We start from the raw sequence: 10,324 nt of genomic DNA, 5'->3' as shown, positions 1-10,324 counted from the left end.
TTGACATCCTATTTTTGCATCCCAGTCCTCTAAGATAAAAAGGACAAGTGTTTTGGGGGTATCAGTTCTAGAAGGTCTTGTGGGTCCTCATAGAACCGTTCAACTTCAACTTCTTTGGAATTAGACTTGGCTTATTGTGATATTGAATGGTTTGCCTTGGAGATGTACCGAGATCATTGTCGTTTTTTGAGACTGAACCCAATAAATGCATTTTAGACACTTTAGTTGACTATAAGGGATACTCGATTTCTTCTAAGGGATTCTTGCCCACAATAGTAGATGTAACGAGCATCTGAATTAAATTCACCCATTATATTCCAGTTTAGTTCACTGATTCCTGAAATGTCAATGTTCACTCTTGCCATCTCCTATTTGATCACATCCAATTTACCCTGATCATGGACTTAACATTCCAGTTCCTATGCAATACTGTTCTTTATGGTATCGGACATTGCGTCCATAATCAGTCACATCCACAACTGGGCACTGTTTTCACTTTTGCCCTGACTCTTCATTCTTTCTGGAGTTACTTCTCCACTCTTCTGCAGTAGCATATAGGGCACGTACTGATGTGGGGAGTTCATCTCTCAGTGTCATGTCTGTTTGCCTTTTCATACTGTTCATGGGGTTCCCAAGGTAAGAATACTGAAGTGTTTTGCCATTGCCTTCTTCAGTGGACCACATTTTGTCTGAACTCTCCACCATGACCCGTCCATCTTGGGCAGCCCTACACAGCATGGCTCATAGTTTCATTGAGTTAGACAAGGCTGTAGTCCATGTGATCAGTTTGTTTAGTTTTCTCTGTTTGTGGTTTTCATTCTGTCTGCCCTCTTATGGATAGTTAAAAGAGAGTTATGGAAGCTTCCTGATGGGAGACAATGACTGGGGGAATCTGGGTCTTATTCTGATTGGCGGAGCCACACTCAGTAATATTTAATCCAATTTTCTCTTGATCGGGGAGGCTGTGTTCCCTCCAGGTGGTTGGGTCTGAGGCCAAAGTGTTGACACATGCTTCCATCAGACTACTGGACTCTCCCTGGGAAGTCCAACTTAGTTATTTGTGGGAACACTGCTCCTTTCTTCTGGCTCCTGGTGCACACAAGGTTTTGTTTGTGCCCTCCAAGAGTCTGTTTCCCCAGTCCTGTGGAAGTTCTGCCATTAAATCCCACTGGCTTCAGAGTCAAATTCCCTGGAGGTTTTCTGTCCATTTTATAGATACCCAGGTTTGTAAATCTTCTGTGGGTCTTGGAACTTTAGTAACAGTGCGAGAATTTCTTTGGTATAATCGTTTTGCAGTTTGTGGGTCATCTGCTCGGTGGCTCTGTGATGGGTCAAATGGCAGTTTCCTCCAAGAGGCAAATGTTCTTTATTATTCCGTGCATGAAAATCTGGCAAAAAGTTTATTGCATGAATATGGCATACTCTTTATTTTACATTTGGAGACCTGAGTACAGATTTTCCCATAAAAAATATGGACTGCTCAGTACTTAACATTTGAAAGCCTAGACATACATTTTTATAAAGGAAACATGAATCTCTCTATATTTGACAGTGAAAACCTGGGCATATTTTTCCATTTAAATATTAATTACCCTTATTTACCTATGAAAATCTGAATGAGCAGCTTGAATCATGAAACACAGAACGATGTTCATTTTACTTATGATATTCTGAAGTGAGATATTCATACATGAAAAATGAGATCTCTATATTTTACATATGGACATATGAATGAAGATTTAAGTACGTGGATTATAATTTTTATGTGTCTTATATTGAATTCTAGGCATACATATTCTGATATGAAATATGGAATTCTACATTTCACATATGAATATCTGGGCTTAAATTTTCCTATGAATTTCCTATGAGAATTATGCAATCTCTATAAAAATTTTGGCATGCAATATGGAATATTGTACATCGCACACATAAAAGTCTGAGAGAAAATTTTCTTCTAGGAGATATCAATTATCTATATCTCACATATGATTATGGTGCAATACGGAAATTTCTATATTTCATGTATTGAAATATGACACCAGATATTCCCACTTGAAAGATGAGATTCTCAGTTTTACATATGAAAATGTATATGCAGACTTTAAGACATGGAATATGAAATTCTCTGTAATTCACTTATGAATATCTGGGGACAGATTTTCCAAGTGAAAATACATAAATAAAATATAAAATATATATTTCATATCTATATAAATCTATATTTCACAGATTAAATATGGATACAGGTCTTTCTGTATGAAATGTGGAATTCTTTATATTTCACTTTTGAAATTCTGGATGCAAATTTTCTACCATGACAGAGAAAAATTTCTCTATTTCACACATCAAAATAAGGTCTCCTTTTTATAACATAAAATGTGTAATTTTTCATATTTCTCATTTGAAAATCTCTGTTGATTTTTTTTCTTCATGAAGTATGAAATTCCCTACATGTAACATTTGAACAAATTGGCATTAATTTTCCTTAAGAAATAATGGAATTTTATATCTTACATATGAAAATCTGTCCTGCTTGAGACATAACATTTTTATTTTAGTGAAGAAAATTTGAATGGATGCTTTCCAACATGCAATATAAAAATCTGTCTCTTTCACAATTGGTAACAGATTTTCTTATGTGAAATATGAATGTCAATATATCACATATGAAAACTTGTGGACAGATTTTTCACACATAAAGTATGAATTTTCTATGATTCAGAACGTATAATCTGGCCTGAATTGCCAAATATAGAATCTACTATTTTTCGTATATGAACATTTGGTCACAGATTGTTCTAAAGTTATTTGGAATTCTCTATGTTTCAATAATGAAAATCTGGTTGAAGACTTCCCTATATGAGATATGGAATAATATATATTTCATATCTGAAACACGGACTGTCAATATTTCTATATGATTTTTAATTCTCTCTTAATATTTGAATTTCGTGATTTTGAGTTTTCCTTAGAAAAAATGGAAATTTTTATATTTCACGTATGGGAATCTGGATGCCAGTTTTCATACATGTAATATGGAATTCTCCATATGAATATCTGGGTGCAGGTTTTCCTACATAAAATGTGAGACTCTATAATTAACACGAGAAAATATGGGCATTGATTTTCCCCCATGAAAGATGAAATTCTCATCATTTTCGATGTCTAAATCTGAGCATATATTTTATGACTTGAACAAGTCATTATTTATATTTCACATTTGAATGTCTGGGTGCAGATTTTCCTGCGTTAGTTATGCATTTATCTCTCTTTCACCTTTGAATATCAGGACATCAATTATCTCCATGTGTGGCATGCTGAAGAATAAAATCTGCTTGCAGATTGAAATATGTGAAATATAGGAAATTCCAAATATTAGGTAGAGCCATCTACTCCTGGATGTCAATCACAACTATTTGTGACACCATGGATTGAGATCTCCAGGCTTCCCTGTCCTTCACTGTGACCCACAGTGTGCTCAAACTCATTCACAGAGTCAGTTATGCCATCCAACCATCTTATCCTCCATCACCCTCTTCTTCCGTCCTCAGTCTTTCCAAGCATCAGTGGTTTTTCCAATGAGTCAGCTCTTTACATCAGGTGCCCAAAATATTGGAGCTTCAACATCATCCATTCGAATGAATATTCAGGTTAGTATCTTGGATTGATCTCCATTCTGTCCAGTGGACTCTGAAGAGTCATCTTCAGCACCACAGTTCCAAAGACTCATTTCTTTGGCACTCACCCTTCTTTATAGCTGAAATGTAACAGCCACACGCACCTCCTGTAACACCATAGCTTTCACTGTGTGGACAAAGGTCATCTAGTGATATCTCTTCTTTTCAATCCATTGCCTCCAGGTTTGTCATAGCTTTTCTTCCCAGGAGCAAGGGTCTTTTATTTTCATGACTGTAGTTCCTGTCCCCAGTGATTTTGGAGCCCAAGAAAATTGTCTGTCACTGTTTCCACTTTTAACATTTCTATTTGCCGAAACTGTTAGCCTTGTCCTGCCTCAATTTGTACTCCAGTGCCAAACTTGCCTGTTACTCCAGGTGTCTCGAGACTTCCTGCTTTTTCATTCTACTCCCCTGTGATGAAAAGGATATCTTTTCTTGGTGATAATGCCAGCAGGTCTCATAGGTCTTCACAGAACTGTTCAATTTTCCTATTCGCTTAGATGGTAAAGAATTGAAATACAGAGACTTCCTTTTTTCATGTAGGAAAATCTACATTCAGATGTACATGTGAAAAATAGTGACTTCCACGTTCCCTCTATGAAAACTGTCCGTTCAGATTTTCAAATGTGAAATACAGAGAATTCCATCTTTCACATAAAATTGGCAACTAGATGTTCATATGTGAAATGTGGAGAATTCTTTATTTCATGTAGGATAATCTACACCAAAATCTTCATATATGAAATCTAGAGAATATATATTTCATGTAGGAAAATCGACCATATTTTTCATATGTACAATATGGCTAATCTAATTTTCAAGGGGTTAATTCTACATCCAGATATTCAATGTGAAATATTTTAAAAAATCATATTTCAGGGGAAAAAGCTCAGTGCCTAGATTTTCACATGTCAATAATAGAGAATTCCATATTTCATGAAGGATTATCATTGCCCAGATTTTCATTGTGAAATAGAGATTTCAATATCTGCATGGAAATCCTTACCCAGATTTACCTATATGAAATATAGGTAATTACATATTTCACTGAGTTAAATCAGTGCCAAGATTTTCATATGTGATATATAGAGAATTCCATATAAATGTAGAAATTTGAGTGTTCTGGTTTGCATACATGAAATAGAATACGGTATTTGGTGTAATGAAATCTATGGTCAAATGTTCATATGTCAATTATGCAAAATTACAAATTTCATGTAGAAAAGCCCACATTATATTTTATGTGAAATACATACAATTCCATATTTCATATAGGAAAAGAGGTACACAGATTTTCTTGTGAAATATACAGAAATTTCGTTTTGAAAAGTATGTGCCAAAATTTTCATCTGTGAAATACAGAGAATTCCACATTCCTTTAGGAAAACTACATATATATTTTCATATGTGAAGTATCAGTTCAGTTCAGTTCAGTCGCTCAGTCATGTCCGACTCTCCGCAACCCCATGAATCACAGCACGCCAGGCCTCCCTGTCCACCACCCCATTATTTCATATAGGAAAAATTTGGCCACATATCTAATTATGACATAGAGAGAATTACAATTTATGTAGAAAATTTGCACTTGGAATTTCTTCTATGAAATTCAGAAGATCCCTTATATTATGTAGGAAAACTGGCACTCAGATTACCTTGTGTTAAGCCTTTGGTTTTGTGTGTCGCTCAGTCGTGTCGGACTATATGTGTCCCCATAGATTGCAGCACGCCAGGCCTCCCTGTCTGTCCCCAGCTCCTGGAGTTTACTTTAACTCATATCCTTTGGTAGATGATGTCATACAATCATCTCATCCTCTGACATCCCATTCTCCTCCTGCTATCCATCTTTCCCAGCATCAGGGTCTTCTCAAATGAGTCAGTTCTTCACATCAGGTGCCAAAGTATTGGAATTTCAGCTTCAACATCAGTCTTTTCAATGAACATTCAAGACTGATCTCCTTTAGGATGGACTGGTTGGATCTTCTTGCAGTCCAAGGGACTCTCAAGAGTCTTCTCCAACAAAGACAGTTCAAAAGCATTGACTCATTGGCACTCAGCATTCTTTACAGTCCAACTTAAAAAAACTAATTTTCAAGAACCTGTAGCAATCATGACAACATAATTCAATATTATATATTATATATATATATATATATATATATATATAACTGTTCAAACATTTTGTAAATATACTTTTCTTGTCAATGAAAAACTCATATTTTTTAAATGAATGGGGAAAAGACATTTAATATTCATCCATAACAGGTTAGTAAAAGACTGTGTGTGACAAATAAAACATACATTTTAAAGAATCAATTGAATAACTAAATCCAGGTGACTGATAATAATTCTGTTGCCACCTATTTAAAAGGTATTTTTTCTTTTCGGAAAATCTTACAACCTTTTGACATACACATATACACTAATTTCTGTACTTCACATTTATTTTTATTCGTACTATTTTCATGATAAGTGCATTATCAAATAAAATTCAGTTTTCAGGGCTTTATAATCAATTTGCCATTCAGGTATACATATTTCGAGTTCTTCTTTTGAATTCATAAGTAACATGAGAAGCAGTAAGAGGTATGCCTTTTTTTAGTTGATTATACTTTGAAATTTATATTTATATTGGAACATAATTGCTTAAGACTCTTTTCTTAGTTTCCACTCTACAGCAAAATTATAGCATGCTGCAATCCAATGGTTCCAAAGACTCGGACACCATTAAGTGATTGAACAATCATACATCTATCCTCTCATTTTGAGACTTCTTTCTGAATCACATCACCACAGTGATGTTCCCTGTGCTGTATATATATATGCATCAATAGTGTACAGCTGTCAGTAGCAATCTCCCAATTCCTTCCACCAGCATTCAGTTTATCCTTGATATGCATAAGTTTCTTCTCTATAAATGTGTCCCTACTTTTGCTTCTCTTATAAGATCATCTATACAGTCTGTTTACTTTATATGCAGAGTACATCATGAGAAACCGTGGGCTGGAGGAAGTACAAGCTGGAATCAAGATTGAAGGAGAAATATCAGTAACCTCAGATATGCAGATGACACCAGTCTTATGGCAGAAAGTGAATAAGTAAAGAGCCTCTTGATGAAAGTGAAAGAGTCATAACAACTCTTTAAGCCAACTTAAAGCTTAAAGCTCAACATTCAGAAAACTAAGATCACGGAATCCAGTTCCATCACTTCAAGGCAAATAGATGGGAAAACAGTGGAAATAGTGGCTGACTTTAATTTTCTAGGCTCCAAAATCACTGCGGATGGTGATTTCAGCCGTGAAATTAAAAGACACTTACTCCTTGGAAGGATGTTATGACTAACCTAGACAGCATATTAAAAAGCAGAGACATTACTTTGCTAAAAAAAAAAATTCCGTTAGTCAAGGCTATGGTTTTTCCAGTGATCATGTATGGATGTGAGATTTGGACTATAAAGAAAGTTGAGTGCAGAAGAACTGATGCTTTTGAACTGTGGTGTCAGAGAAAACACTTGAGAGTCCCTTGGACTGCAAGGAGATCCAACCAGCCCTTCCTAAAGGAGATCAGTCCTGGTTGTTCATTGATTGGAAGGACTGATGTTGAAGCTGAAACTCCAATACTTTGGCCACCTGATATGAAGAGCTAGCTGATTTGAAAAGACTCTGATGCTGGGAAAGATTGAGGGCAGGAGGAGAAGGAGATGACAGAGTATAAGATGGTTGGATGGTATCACTAACTCAATGCACATGGGTTTGGTTGAACTCCGGGAGCTGGTGATGGACAAGGAGGCCTGGTGTGCTGTGGTTCACAGTGTCGCAAAGAGTCGGACATGACTGAGCGCCTGAACTGAACTGATACAGTTTATACATACATAAATATAAATATTTTTATATAAAGTTATGTTACATATAATATATAGGCTATGAAATATAAATATATATATTATACAATATATTAAAATTTTATGTTAGATAAACAGTCTCTGTTATATAAAGTTATGTTATTTATAATATATGTGATAAAATATGTTATATATACTGTATTAACAGTTTATATATATGTTAATAAGTGATATTTGTTTTCCTTTTTCTATTTTATTTCATTATATAGGACTCTTTTTCAATCCGTCCACCTCTCTACAAATGACCCGATTTCATTATATAGGACTCTTTTTCAATCCGTCCACCTCTCTACAAATGACCCGATTTCATTCCTTTTTTGATTGTGTAATGTTCTATTTTATATATATACCAAATTATCTTTATTCATTACGTTGTAAATGGACATTTCTGTTGCTTCAGAGTTCTGCTGTTGTAAATCCTGGAGCCATCAATACTGTTGTTATGCATCTTTTGCAATTATGATGTTCTTTAGGTAAATCCAAACAATCCCAGCAGTGGAATTGCTAGATCATATAATTTCTTCATTCCTAGATTTTTAAAGGCTCTTCATACTGATCTGCATACATAGTGGCTGTATCAATGTATCTTCCTTCCAGCAGGACTGGAAAGAAAATGAAAGTGAATGTCACGATGCCATGTCCAAATGTTTGTGACAGACTGGAATTCTCTAGTCCAGAATGCTTCTTCTGAGGAATCTGAGTTCCTGAATTCAGAATCTGAATTAAAATATTCAGGGCAATTCCCTTCTCCAGGGGAATTTTCCTAACCACGGGATTGAATCCAAGTCTCCTGCATTACTGCTGGATTCTTTCCATTCAAGCCACTTGGGAGGGTTACCTTTTCTCCACACCCTCTGCAGAATTTATTTATTTATAGATTTTTGTTGCTGTTGTTGTTGTTGATAAGGGTCACTCAGGCCAGTGTTAGGTGCTACCTCATTGAAGGTTTTGTTTCCCTTTTTCTAATAGTGATGTTGAACATCTTCTCTGATGATATTGAAAACCTGTTAGTCTTCTTGGGAGTAACGTCTATTTCCTCTCGGTCCATTTTTTTCCAATGGGGTTTTTAGTTTCTCTGCTATTCAGCCATGTGTGCTATTTGCTTATTTTGGAGTTTAATCTGTTTTCATTTCCTTCATTTGCAAATGTTTTCTCCCACAATGAAAACTGTTTTCTGTCTTGCTTTTGGTGTTGCTGTGTGAAAGTTATTAAGTTTAATTAAGTCCTACTTGGTTATTCTTAACTTTATCTTCATTGCTTTAGGAACTAGATTCAAAAAGAAAAAAAAATATCATTCTCCATTTTATGTCAAAATGTGTTCTACCTATGATTTCCTCTAATAATATAGATTTAGAGTGACTAACCTTATATTTAGGTATTTAATCCAGTTTGAGTTTATCTTCTTGCATGATGTTAAGGAGTGGCTAAAGGTGATCCACTGAAGAAGTGAATGGCAAAACACTCCAATACACCCATGAATTAACTCTATAAAGAGGCAAAAATATATTACCCTGAAAGGTGTCTCTCCCGGTGCAGAAGCTGTCCAAAATGTTACTGGGGAAGAGCAGAGGGCGATTTCTAATGGCTGTAGGAAACATAAAGTGGTGAGATGAAAGAGGAAATGTAGCTTAGTTATGGATATGTCTGATGATGAAAGTAAAATCTGATGCTACAAAGAACAATAATGCATAAGAACACGGAATGATAGGCCCATGAATCAAGGTAAATTGGATGGGGTCAAATGGGAGAAAGCAAGAGTAAACATCAACTAGGATTCAAGGAACTAAAATGGAGAGGAATGGGTGAATTTAATTCAGATGACTAGTTTGTCTATTACAGTGGGCAAGAGTCTCATAGGAATAAAGGAGTAGTAATCATAATCAACCTAAGAGTCTTAAATGCAGTATTTGGGAGCAGCCTCAAAAGCGACAGATGACCTCAGTTCGTTTCCAAGGTAAAACATTCAACATCACTGTAATCCAAGTGTCGGTCCCAAAAGCTGACCCAAAGAAATTGAAATTGATCAGTTCTTTGAAGACTGCAAGAACTCCTAGAACTAAGACCAAATGAAAGATGTCCCCATCACCATAGGGGAGTACAATGCAAACGAATGAAGTCAATAAATACCTGGACCAAACTGGAGCAACTTTGACCTTGGAGTACAAAATGAAGTAGGGCAAAGACAAATAGAATTGCACCCAGAGAATATACTGGTCAGAGCAAACATTCTTTAACTACGTCACAAGAACCGACTTTACACATGAATCTCACCAAAAGGTCTGTAAGGATTATCAGCTTGGTTATTCTCGGTAGCAATCAAGATGGAGAAGCTGTATAGAGTCAGCAAAAACAAGACCTGGAGTTGATTGTGGCTCTGATCATCAGCTTCTCATGACAAAGTTCACGTTTAAAATAAAGAAAGAGTTGATTGGGTTGGAACCGCTAGGCTAGCCAGGTACAACAAAAATCAAATTGCCTCTGGAAAATGCAGCGGAAATCAAAACCAGTTTTAAGGGTTTAAATCCAGTAAACAGTTCCCCAAGAACTACAGAAGGAGCTTCAAAATGTTGTACAGGGAGTAGTGAACAAAACCATCCTAAAAAAAGAGAAAAGCTCGAAGACAAAGTGATTTTCTGAGGAGGGTTTATATATAGCTGTGGAAAGATGAGAAGCAGAAAACAACTGAAAAATATAAAGATAGCCCATCTAAACGCAGAATTCCAGAGAAATTCAAGAGACAAGAGGA

The sequence above is a fragment of the Moschus berezovskii genome, chromosome Y (genome assembly GCF_049115385.1).
Source record: "Moschus berezovskii isolate FMDL1 chromosome Y, NW_MosBer_1.0, whole genome shotgun sequence".
NCBI classification, from domain to species: Eukaryota; Metazoa; Chordata; class Mammalia; order Artiodactyla; family Moschidae; genus Moschus; species Moschus berezovskii.
Note: the sequence above shows the minus strand (reverse complement) of the source record.